General features: G+C 45.7%; 1 protein-coding gene across 2 annotated transcripts in view; it reads right to left on the bottom strand.

Annotated features, from left to right (window-relative positions):
- TTC7B (tetratricopeptide repeat domain 7B) overlaps nt 1-13,319 on the bottom strand; it is a 2,178,739-nt gene that overhangs the window by 1,098,249 nt on the left and 1,067,171 nt on the right. The window lies entirely within an intron of this gene.

The following is a 13,319-nucleotide window of genomic DNA, read 5'->3' as shown; positions in this document are numbered from 1 at the left end:
TTACAGGGAAGCTATTACCACTAATAGTGGTGAATCTATATCTAGGTATAGCCAGGCAGTTGGTATTGTCGGCTCTGTTTGATCTAGGAGAGATTCTTCTTCTGAAGTTTATCTGTCAGGTAGCTAGGGGCAGCGTTGTTGGGAGCTTTATGAGTCAGAGACAGTGTCTTAGGCAATATTCTATTGCCTATACACAGCCATTTATGTTGGCGTCTAAGGGAGGAGATATGAGTTCTTTTATTTATGCCTAAGGCTGCGCTTAAGGCATTGTTTTGTAGTATCTGTATCTTTCGGATAGTAGTTTTATTAGCACCACTATATAAGGCATTACAATAGTCAATTCTAGAAAGTATTAAGGCTCTAGCCAAGATCAGACAGCTATCATCAGAGAGGAATGGCTTGCCTGCTCTTAACAACTTGCAAGTGTAAACTGTGGATTACGTTAAGGATTTTAACTGTTTGTCAAAAGATAATGTAGAATCCAAATAGAAACAGAGGGTTTTTACTTCCTTGGAGACTTTAATGGTATTACCATCAATGTTAAATGAGGAAAACTCCTTGCCTAATTTTCTGATATTAGCCTGTGCACCTAAGATTATCAACTCAGTCTTGTTGTCGTTTAGACATAGGCCATGAGTGGCCATCCATGCTTGGATGACAAGGTATATCTTATTCACCAACTCTGTGTCCTTACTATGATCCCCAGAAAGCGGGAGGAGAATCTGAGTGTCATCTGCATAATTCGTGTAGGCGACACCCAGATGGTCCAGATCATCGAACAAGGGTTTGGTGAAGATATTATAGAGAGTTGGCGAGACACATGAGACCTGCGGGACACCGCACAGGATGGGGGTCGGGTCAGCCGCTGCCGAAGGGGAGAAAACTCTCATAGTTCTCTCATTCAGGAAGGATTCGATCCATCTGATAGCCTCAGGGGAGAAACGGGCAATTCACACCTGAAAATGTGGTATGCCCGTGGTGAAAAGTAGCAGACTCAGGCAGGAAATTAAGTAATATAGAAGGGTTAGTGCTGCTACGGGAGGAGGCTCAACCGATTTTGTCATTAATTTAAACAAAACGTATTAATTGTATCGGGGAAGCTTTACCAATTCTACTAATGGAATGTATCCCAAAGCTGGTAGCCCATGAAATTATCCAGGAAGAAAACCCACGTACACATAAAGGGCTGTGAATATAAATTGATTGTATTGAAACAAAAAATAAAGTTTTCTTGTAAACACTTACTTTTATGAACAAAATTCAAAATTTCAAACCAAAACATATAGTGATGTCTTTAAACAAAACATTGAACATATTATAATCCTTGAATTGGTGTGGTTTGAAAAAAGGTCAAAAACACAGCATAAAGCTTAAACATGAATGTTTTGACGGAAATCAAAAACACAGCATAAAACATAAACGAAGCACATGGATATTCCAAATGTGAATGCGAATTAACACATATTGTACATCTGTCAACAACTTGTGTTATTAGAAAATGCCCAGATTCAAGTTATCTGGTGCATAAACTAGTCTACCATGCATCCTTATTAAAAAGTTTTTGAGATGCCTAGGTGATCCCAGCAGTCTTGGATCTGCCTATTTTTAGTAGATTCTACCAGGACAAAGGTGGTCCCAGTAGCCAAATGCCAACGTCGCAGGGGGTAGGGTGATGGTCACGCCACCAAATGTGTGTAAATCGCATGACCCATATTAGTCAGAGAACCGCAAATAGTAGGTTCATTATTCCCCCTTGCGTGAAAATGACATTTCGGCGGCAGTAACATCCATCTTGGAGCTGCGTCAGAGATGTGCGTTAGTGCATGTTAGCCGCCTTCTTCAGGGCGATTGAGCGGCCCCTATAACAAGAGAACTAAGAGAAAAAAGTAATAAGTCTAATGTCCTCTTGGTGAAATTGTGTTTCCTTTCTGGACATTTCTGGGCTAATTAGTAAAAAAGAACAAGTTACTTACCAACTGTAACGTTCTTTCGATTGGATGTTCCTCCCACGTATTCCTCATCTTAGATATATCCTTACCTTCAGCTTTGCTGCTTCGGAAAAAAAATTTCTCTCTCCACCAGAGGGCGCTCCACTCGAGGCGACGATGTCCCTCGGCGGCATCCGTCGAGTGTCGACGGCATCCGTAGTATAAATGCCTCGAGCGCGCCCGTTGGCCTCAGTTCTGTTTTTTCGTATCAGAGCCCATGTATTATAAACAAAGGCGTGCCTCTTATTGACCCAAGGCTTGAAAGAATGTAGAGTGAAAACCACGTAAACTGTACTGTGGGGTAGGATGGGAGGGTCGAGGAGGAATACGTGGGAGGAACATCCAATCGAAAGAACGTTACAGTTGGTAAGTAACTTGTTCTTCGAATGGATTGTGTCCTCCCACGTATTCCTCATTTTAGATAGACTCCCAAAGCAGTTTTGTATTGGAGGCGGGAGTACAGATGCCTTTTAGTCATGTACCGAATGTAGTACAGATTTGGCAAATAAACCTCCTTGAGATGTAGTTGAGTCCAAAGCATAATGTTTGATGAAAGTATGCATGGATGACCATGTGGCTGCTGCACAAATATCTTGCACAGGGACACCCCTCTTAAGGTGCGCGCCGGTGGTGCCAGCTTTCCCACGCGGGCCGCCACCCACTGGAACGCACTGCCACCTCACATCAGAATGATTGAATCCCACCAAGCCTTCCGCAAAGCTGTTAAAACCAAGCTCTTTGTATGAAACGTACCTGACTGAATTCTGTCACTGTATTATGATTATCATTCTTCACTTGTAACTATGCCTGTAATTGTGTATCCATAAGACCTCTCGTCTCATGCATATCTGCTGAATTAAGAATCCAACACCTACTTGTAACAGCGCCTCGATGTCCATGGGCTGCAAGTGCGCTATACAAATGTGAATAAATAAAATAAAATAAAATAAGTGCTGTTGAAGTTGCTACGCCCCTAGTTGAATGGGCTCTTAAGCCCTCAGGGGGATCTTTTCCGGCTAGCCTATAACACTCTGTTATGGCTAAAATTATCCATCTTGATAATGTTTGTTTGGTTACGGCTAGTCCCAATTTACGGCCAGTGTATCCCACAAAAAGTTGATCACACTGACATATCTTTGACAATCTTGAGATGTAAAAGCTTAGAGCCCTTCTGGGATCTAGCCTATGCAGTCTTTCCTCTTCCTTACATGTGTGAGGAGGAGGGTAGAACGCAGGTAGAATTATTTTCTGAGACAGATGAAAGTCAAACTATTTTTGGCACAAAAGATGGTTTAACTCGAAGGACAACTTTATCTTTATGAAAGATGGTGTGAGGAGGACCACTCGAAAGTGCCTGCAACTCACTCTGCGGGCTGATGTCAATGCAATTAAAAGTATAGTTTTTAATGTAAGAAGAATGTAAAGAATGTAAAGGCTCAAAGGGTGCACATGTCAGAAATGTAAGTACCAAATTTAAATCCCACACAGGAACTTAAAAAGGTACTGGTGGAAACATTGTTTAAACCTTTTAGAAATTGTATTATTAAGGAATATAGATAGCGCTGCTACATATCCTTTTATTGTCTTAACCTGGAGCCCCGGATTGGCTAAATGTAATAGAAAAGATAATACCATTGGAATGTCACATTCAAAAGGATCCACATTCTTATCCCTGCACCAGTTACTGAATTTATTCCAACGACACCGGTACAAAGATTTTGTTGCTGGCCTTCTGGCCGAAAGCAACACCTCCATAACATCATCCGGAAGGTCCCAATCCTTGTATCTCAACCTCTCAGAAGCCATGCGTGAAGGTTGAGTATGTTGACCTCTGGATGGAGAACGTGACCTCCCTCTTGCGAGAGAAGATCCTCTCTTTTTGGAAGACGTATTGGAGGGCAGATGGACATGTCGAGAAGGTCCGGGTACCACGTTCTCCTGGCCCAATCCGGGGCAATTAGGATCATGGTTTTCCTGAACTTTCTCAACCTCCTGATTACCCGAGGGATCACAGGGACTGGAGGGAACGCATATAGAAGAGGAAATTCCCACTGTACTACAAATGCATCTCCTAGAGCTCCTCACGGGGGAAATTCCCTTGAGCCGTACAGTTCGCACTTCCTGTTGACAATGGTCGCGAACAGATCCACTTGAGGGGTTCCCCAAAGGGCGAAGATCTCCATAAGGACTTCCTGCGCTACCTCCCACTCATGAGAGTCTGTGCTCTGCCTGCTCAGAGTGTCCACCGCTGTGTTTTGCTCTCCTGCTAGGTGAATGGCAGATAGAGAGATCCCTTCTTGTATTGCCCAGAACCAGAGCTGCATTGCCTCTCTGCACAGTGGCAGTGACCCTACTCCTCCTCTCTTGTTGAGGTAGTACATGGCCACTGAGTTGTCCATCATGATCAGGACATTCTTTCCCCGTACAGAGGGCAGGAAGGCCTTCAGCTGTAGTCTGATCGCCCTCAGCTCCAAAAGGTTGATGTGTAGCCTGGACTCCGATGGAGAACAATGACCGCTGATTGTCAGATCGTTGGTGTGGGCTCCCCACCCTGTGAGTGAGGCGTCCGTCACTACAGTGATCTCCGGCCATGGCTGCCAAAAAGATTGTCCCTTGAGGATGTGTTCTTTGCAAACCCACCACTGTAGGTCCTGAGCTACTCTGGTTGGAACTTGTAAGAGATCTGTCATTTCCCCTGAAAATTGGGACCATTGAGTCCTGAGGGCCCATTGAAGGGATCTCATCCTCAATCTGGCCTCTGGCACCAGAAAAATGCAGGATGGCATGAGGCCGAGCAACTTGAGAAAATCGAAGGCCGGTAGATACTGGGCATTCTGGAATTTTGTCACCATTTGCAGAATATGGTGAGCTCTCTCTTCGGGAGGCGAGGCTTTGCCCGAACGAGTATCCAAGACTGCTCCTATAAACTGGAGCTTCTGTGATGGTATCATGTTTGACTTTTTTAAATTCAGAGAAAACCCTGGTTTGTGAAGGAAGTGGCAAGTCTTGGATAGATGATCCTGGACTTGTTCTGGAGAACGTGCCCTGATCATCCAATCGTCCAAATAGGGGTAGACATGAATCCCCCCTCTTCTGAGATCCGCTGCCACTACCGCCATCAACTTGGTGAAAACTCTTGGAGCGGAGGTCAACCCGAAAGGCAGAACTCTAAACTGATAGTGAGAGTTGCCAATCGCGAACCTCAGGTGCTTTCTGTGCTTGAGATGGATTGGCACATGAAAGTAAGCATCCTGAAGGTCCAATGATACCAACCAGTCTTGAAGTTGGAGAGCCTGAAGGATCTGAGAAAGAGTGACCATCTTGAACTTGTCCTTGCTGAGGAACTTGTTCAAGTTTCTCAAGTCCAAGATGGGTCTCAGTCCTCCGTCCTTCTTTGGAATGAGGAAATATGGGGAATACCAACCCTTGTTCCTCTTCGCTACAGGTATATGTTCTATTGCACCTTTCTGTAGCAGGGTTAAAACTTCATGCAACAGGAGCGGGTCTGGATTTTTGGTAGAGTTGTATTCCGGTGGGTGATTCTGAGGTTTCTTTAGAAAAGGAAGGCAGTAACCTTGGGATACTGTTTCCAGTGCCCAAACATCTGAAGTAATGCCCCACCGTTATTTCAGATGCTGTGAGATCCTGCCTCCCACTGGGGTCTTGTGAGTCAAAACCTCAGAGTGGGTTTGTGGCAGCTCCAGCAGCGGCTGAAGGGACAGATGCTGCTGCTGGGGCAGATCTAGCGCCTCTTCCTCGCCCCCGAGGAAATTTTATTTGCCCCTTTTGATTGGCCTGTCCCCTTCCTCTCCCAAATGAGTAGTAAAAACGAAAGGGACGACCCCTCCAGGAAGATGAGCCCATGTAGGGGCGTTGCTGAGGTTGTCGTATAGCGGCACTAAGTGACTTTGCCGCTGCCTTGGAGGTCTGCAGCTTCTCCAAACATTCATCCGCCTTGCTGCCAAACAACCTCGAGCCATCAAATGGCATGTTAAGGAGTCTAGATTGAACATCTGGTGCGAAACCTGACTTCCTTAACCACACAAATCTGCGTAGCACTGCGCTAGACGCCATGGACCTGCTGATACTGTCAGCAGTGTCCAAACCTGCTTGAAGGCATTCTCCCGAAGCCTCCTTACCATCCTTAATTATGGATAGGAAACCATCACGTTCCTCTCCTTCCGGGATGTGTTGAGCTGCCGCTGACATGCAGTCCCACAGAGTATAATTAAATCTAGCCAATGTTCAAGATACATTGGTAGACTTCAGAGCCATGCTCCCTGATGTAAAGATCTTTTTCGACCAAGTATCTATTTTCTTGTCATCCCTATCTGGGGGTATAGTGGGGTATGCAGCATTTTTTGTTGATGTGGCTGCCTGAACTACCAGACTCTCAGGAGAAGGATGTTTACTCAAATACTCTGGGTCAGAGTTACAAGCTTTGTATTTTGCCCCATTTTTTATTTACTGCTGGACTAGATTCCGGTCTTTCCCAAGCAGCATTTACTCTCCTTTGCAGGGCAATATGAAAAGGAAGTATGGGGTCTGGTTGAGGACCTCCTGACAAAATATCTGTCATGTCATCATCCTGGTATACAGGTGCATTATTACCCCACCCCATAAACTCTGTTACTCTATTCATGAGTTTTCTGTAACCCAGATCAGCATGTTCTGCTGGATCTGGTCTCTCAAATTCATATTCAGGAGATGTGTCTATTCCACTTGCAGACTGTAAACATTCATACAAATCCTGCATTTTCGATTGAGGATTTATTAATTCCTCTGGAACATCTCTTGTCCCATATTTTACCCCTGCTGATGTAACCTCAGGTTCATCTTGTTCTTCATATTCTGATGACATTTCTCCATTACCACCCCTGTACCGCGACCAAAAGGTGGTGCCTTGTGACGGAGCACTCTGCGGCTGGTCTCTTCCCTGGTGGTGGACCGGACTTCACTTTTCTTCGACGACAAGATCATCTCTACTCTTGGCAAAGACCCGACGTGCATCCACCACCAGGAACAACTGCCCCCGCCGGAGCTGTCTCTCCACAAACAAGGTACCGTGTCCACCTGGCTTCCCTTTCTGTCGGATAGAGTGAGGTGTCTTAATCCTCGCTTTTCCATTGGGTCGCCTCCAAGCTTTCTTTAACTTGCTGTTCTGAACTGGTCCAATCTTTCCCTAACAATTTGCGATAAAGACTCGAAGCGCATTTCCACTGAGACACTTTTTGGGACATATTGCCTTGCCTCTCTCCGAGTGGGCCTGGCCTCTGAACTTTGTGATCTGCAGTAGACCCTGCCTTACTTGCCTTGCATTTGTCCGTAAAGTATTGGTACCGAGTTGATTTCATAAACTGCCTTATTTTTCTCTCCCATCCTAACGAATGCTAGAGTGCCATCTAGGTTAAAGCATACACCTCTGTCTGCAAATAAGTGATGCCGGTGAACCTAGACTGGTCGAACTATTGTTAGAATGATTGATCTTTTTCTTCGTATTAGTAATTGTGATTGAAGTTGTTTGCCGTATTAGTGCCAGAGTGTTTTCCATAGATGTGTTGTTATAAATAAATACCTTTATATCTTTACACCGAAGCCTTGTTCCGTGTTTACTTGTTCTACTGTGTAGATTGCCCTATTTTGTATACTCCACATACTGCCTAACTCTTCTTGAGGGAAGTCTGACTGCTCAGCCACAGCTACCAAGTGAATCTGTGTGGTACAGACTGCTACCAAGTGGGTTTACTGCCAAAGACCTGTAGTCCTAAATCTTTTGCAGTGGTCCCAGAGGGAACTGCACAGGTTTCCGCCTGAACCTGTTTGCATAGAATTGCGTGACATACATAATATGTTTTGGAATGCAGGGAACATTTGAACGAGCATATATCATACCACACCCCACGCTTACTCTCTTCTTTACACCACCACTCAAATAGAACACAGGGATACTATGACACCATTCGGTATAACTGTTCTCATATCAACATCTCCCGCTCTCCCCCCATCACTCCAAGTAAACACTGCTGGCTCCACACCCCCAGCTAGGCGTTTCTCCTCAGGCCTAACGCAACCACTCTCGGTCGGGATAAATCCCGTCAGAGCGAACACATACATCTGATCTCTCAACCACCACACCTACCGCTAAGAAGCAGCTACCACACGAACTCCGCACCAGCTGCACACATACCTGGTGCGCACACGCACCATTGGACTCTCTCTGCTCTCTCTCTACTAACTCGAACTTCGGATCCCAAGGGCGTTCAACCTACCAGCGCCTTCAGACCATACCAACGGTATATAAGGCGCTATATAAATGCAAAATAACAATAACAATATACAGATGACATAGTATGGAAAAAATCATGTCTGTTTTCAGGGTGATATATTTTTTCAGGAATATGTTTCAACCCTGGTGTCGACATCGACAGAAGCGTTGATGGCGTCGAAGTCGTGGCCGTTACCTTCAATGTTGTTGAGGTATTCTTCGATGTTTTCGAAGGCACTACAAATGGCGTCGAAGAAATATTCGAGGTCGTCGATAAAATATTCGACGTGACTTTTTTCTGTTGGGTCGTCGACCCTTTATACTCGACAGCCTTCGACAGAGGCTTCAAAGATGTTTTCGTTGAAGTCTTTAATGACGTATCGACGTCGAAAGTCTTTTTTGTAGAGTCTGTCTTTTTAGGTCTCTGGGAAGAGTCCCTAGAAGACACCCTCGACAATTTCTTGTCGGACTTCTTAGTTTTAGACCTTCCTCTGTCACTTTTGTGACTAGAGGCATGACCTTCCACAGACATTTTTGAGGGGGTCTGGGCCGCGTTCTCAAACATTTTCATCATGGACTCTCTAAATGCTTCCCACTTTTTAGGGGAGTCGTGTTTTGTTGGACAAGTAATAACTTCCTCCGAAGTCAAGGAAGAAGAAGAAGAGGGAGATTGGTGTCATCTCTTTTTTGCCTTTTTGGACGAAGAAGAAGAGGACTTCCTTGATCTACTCCTCGATCTTGATTTTTTATGGTGTTTTGCCGAAGACTCAGCCGAGTCTTTCTTCCCTCTTGAAGAAAACTTTGAGGATTCCTCCCCCACCGCCAGTTTACCCCGTCTTTCTTTCAAGGCCTTGTGGGTCATGGATTGGCACGAACCGCAGTCATCGATCCGATGTTCGGACCCGAGACACCAGAGGCAGTTACGGTGAGGGTCGGTCAGCGACATTTTGCTGCTGCACCTTAGACACTTCTTAAACCCTGTTTTCGGAGTAGATGGGTTCGAGGAAGAAGACATAATCGCTTAAGACTGAAGCGCCGTTTTATTTCGATCCGAAGCGAAGCTAACAGAAAAACGGAACTGAGGCCAACGGGTGCGCTCGAGGCATTTATACTACGGATGAAGTCGACACTCGACGGATGCCGCCAAGGGACATCGACGCCGTCACCTCAAGTGGAGCGCCCTCTGGTGGAGAGAGACATTTTTTTCCGAAGCAGCAAAGCTGAAGGTAAGGATATATCTAAGATGAGGAATACGTGGGAGGACACAATCCATTCGAAAGAATTATTTATACGTCAGGAGAGTTAATTAACCATTAGACAATTGTTCAAAAAGAAGGGGCTGGTATAAACACAGGGTAGAAGATATCATAACTACTACCTCTGATAAACTATAGTGAGCGTATTGAATAAATGTCTCACCACAGAAACCTTGTGGCGACTCTCTTGAATGGGCAGGCTCCCCGGTCGGGACTCTGCAGCTTACAGGGCTGTTCACCAGTTTGTAAAGGGGGACAGACGTGCTTCGCCCTGCTGGAGTGTGCAGTTCCTGCTCTGGGACTGAGTGGTTTGTCTCTGTGGAGAAGCAAGAAAAAGTTGCATTGTTTTGAATGCGTGCTAGGATCTCTGTAGTAGGAGGGCATGCATAAAAGAAAACCAAAGCTTCATGCTTAGTGCAGAAATGGACTGCAGAGGGTGGACCTGGAGGCCATTTAGGGTGAGGAGCAGGGGTAGACTGGTTGTGTTACCAGTATGAATTCAATAAAAAAATCTGTCGGCGGGATACCTTAAGGCTGGAGGTACGTCCCTGGAGACCCATGTGGTCCTCTGGTCTTGAAGGTCAGAGCGGGACTCGACTCGTGTCCGTGTTCCAAGGTGAACACAGCATCAAGTGTGTCCTGTAAGGGGGGAGAGAAACACAGTAGAAGTGCCGTGAGAGAGGGCTGTGTGGCATCCTTCTGCTCACTGTATATTGACACTCCGCTGGAAATACATGATAGTGGAGACTATATATGTACATGTAAGGCCTTGCTTTGCCTGGGAGGGTTTTATTTGGTCTTTTGTCCTGCCCTACAGAGGGCACAGCTCTGTTCCATGTGGCCCGTCTGTGGTCCTGGCTCCCTAACAGAACAATGTGTGATCCGAGTGGAAAGCCTGATGTTCAGAGCCGTGCGGCGTGCATCAGCGGTGCTTCCGAGCTGCTGCTGAAGTGAATCGAAACCGAAGGAGTTGGAGGGTGTGCGCGACGCCCCGCCAACCAGGATACTGGAAATTCTGTCTCCCGATTGGCTGTGACGTATGGTATTCGGAAACAGAATCTGTTGCCGGAGCTGGGCAGGCCGAGTACTTTCAAACAAGTGCGGCTGCACCACATGTATATTCATGTTGGGCTCGAAGTGGAGGCGAGTTAAAAAGCGTGCCTGGCTTGATGCCCTAAAATTGCGCAATCCTCTATTTCGCGTACAGTATGCATGTGCCGGAGCCTGACAGGCCTCCAGGGGGTGTGCTGTGCATCCTCCAATCATGGTCCTGAAAACATCGGGCCATAATAGGTTGTATTAGTACGGACCCAAACTCCGTCCATAGTGTGGAGACCCTGGGCCTGGAGTGAGCGGGCCAGTCATGCCTGCGGCGAGGTTGCTTGCGTGCATGCGCCCCTCCACACTCACACTGGTTGTCCCTCATTTCTGGCGGGTAGAAGGAATAATCCATTCCAGTGTGTCGAAAGTGGGTAAGTCACAGGCCCCTCGAAAAAGAAAGAGAATACATTTGCCACCTGACCATCAGGGTACTGGTCTGTTGGGATTCGAAGGGGTGTCCAATTGATGGATTGGAGAGAAAAGTGTGTATAGTGCTAGTCTTGGTGTAAAGTCGACTGCCAGAGAGCTCTCCAATAGTCATGCACTGTCCGTGCACGAACCTCGACTGCTCATTAGTCTGGGTGGCATGTTGTGTGTTTGAGGGCTCCCTGTGTGGTGATCTTACTTGTCATGGTGAGAAGTGTATTTGCCTGAGATCTCTCCTGTGGTCATGCATGGTTTGTGCATGAACCTCTAATTGTCCTTAGTCTCTGTGGCATGCACAGGTAGAAGAATGACTGCACTACTCGGTCATCTGTGCGGAAAAGGTTGTTGTTCGTTGAGGTCATGGTAAACTGAGTCCATTCTGTGTATCCACCTACATTCAAGTCTAAAAGTCGACCTCGGATGTTTGGACCACTGCAGACCCGTTCAATGACCCACCACTTAATGTCGTGAGTGCTATGTTTGTTCTCTATGTAATGTTGTACTAGAGGAGATGTCTGGTTTTTGCACCGGATTCGTGATTGATGTTCAGATATCCGTATGCCAACATTGCGCATGGTCTGCCCAACATAGCTCAAGTGGCATGGGCACTCAATGCAGTATACCACTTGGTTGGTTTTGCAGTTTGAAACATCATTCAGGGTCCAAGTTCTTCCTCCGACCTGGAATTGTTGCAATTTGGTGGTAAACTGGCATAGTGAGCATGCTCCGCAGGGGTAGTGTCCTTTGAGGGGTCGAAGATTCCAGAGGCTACCCTGAGTGGATTTCTTATGTACATTGAATGTACCAAGTGTTCTCTGAGATTTCTGGCCCTCTTGAATGCAAATCTGGGTTTTTCTTGGTCCGGTAGACATAGTCTGACTATGGGCCAATACTTGTGAATGATTTTTTTAATTTGAAAGGCATGTTGGCCATGGGAAATTACGCATGTAATTTGGTCTTCTCCTACAGCTGGTGTTTTCGGGGTAAGGAGCGAGTCACATGTGAATCGAGCTCTTTTCAAGGATCTCGCCACCAATTTTCTGGGGTAGCCTCTTTCTCGCAGTCTGTCGCTTAGAAGGCTAGCGTCATGATAAAAGTCGTCTAGAGAGGTGCAAATCCTACGAATTCTCAAAAATTGCCCGTATGGTAGATTCTCTTTGATGTGCTGAGGCTGATCACTCTCAAAATGCAGTAAGGTATTGCGGTCTGTGGGTTTGCGAAAAAAGTGGTGCACACTAGCTTGCCTTGATTGTGTTCAATTGTCAGGTCCAGGAAATGAATAGATGAATTGCTGTATTCGAACGTGAATTGAATGTCAGTGCTGCATGTATTGAGCCATGCGAAGAACTCTTGTAGTGCTTCCTCCGATCCTTCCCATAGACATATCACGTCGGGGAGTAATGGGCAGCAGAGCCAAGGTGTCTGCAGAGGACCTTGTGGCCAACCAGGTCAAACGCGGCTGAGAGATCGAGTAAGAGCAGAAGTACTGTCCTTCCTTTGTCTCTCAGCTCATCTATTTGGGATTTTAAGTCAATTAGAGCTGTTTCTGTTCCGTGTAATGGGCGGAAGCCAGATTGTCTATTACCTAGCAGTTTATGCAATTCAAGGTGTTTTTGAATTTGAATATATGCTGCTTTGTCCAGCATTTTTTAGTAAACATGGCACCGCAGTAATGGGGCGGTAATTACTGGGGATGAGAGGATCTAATGTTTGCTTCTTGAGTAGAGGGAGTACCCAAGGTTGTTTAAGGTTAGCAGGGATGGAGCCTCTAGCAAAGGAGGCGTTGATCAGTTTAGTAATGAAAGGAGCTAATTCCCTGGCAGCATCTTTTATTAGTTGTGCTGGGCAAGTGTCACCTTTGCAATTAGAAGGTTTCAGTGACAGGATTATTTGCTCAACGTCCAAAATCGACATTTTGGAAAAGTGGAAAAGATTATTATGTGCCGTTAGTGATACACTATGCAAAGGTATTTTATTTTGGAGCATGTTGATTTTGTTAGCTAGCGCCTGTTGGATGTTTGTACACCAAGATTTGTCTTTCGTAAAGGTATAAGGTATAGCTATTGGGGACTCTAGTTCTTTTAGAATGGAGAAGAGTTCTTTCATACTAGAGTTAGATTTGGCAATGCGTTCATCATAGGAGTCACGTTTCGCCCCAAAACATTTCTTTCTTATAATGCAAAGAGAGTGAGGTTAATTTAACTTTGTTCTCATTAGTGGGGCAAAGTCTCCATTAGTTTCACTCTTTCTCTTCAAGATGAGAAGGTCTTTAAATTGTGGCAT

The sequence above is a fragment of the Ambystoma mexicanum genome, chromosome 14 (assembly GCF_040938575.1).
Source record: "Ambystoma mexicanum isolate Mex_15411 chromosome 14, UKY_AmexF1_1, whole genome shotgun sequence".
In the NCBI taxonomy this organism is placed as follows: domain Eukaryota; kingdom Metazoa; phylum Chordata; class Amphibia; order Caudata; family Ambystomatidae; genus Ambystoma; species Ambystoma mexicanum.
This window is presented reverse-complemented; position numbering and strand designations above follow the sequence as displayed.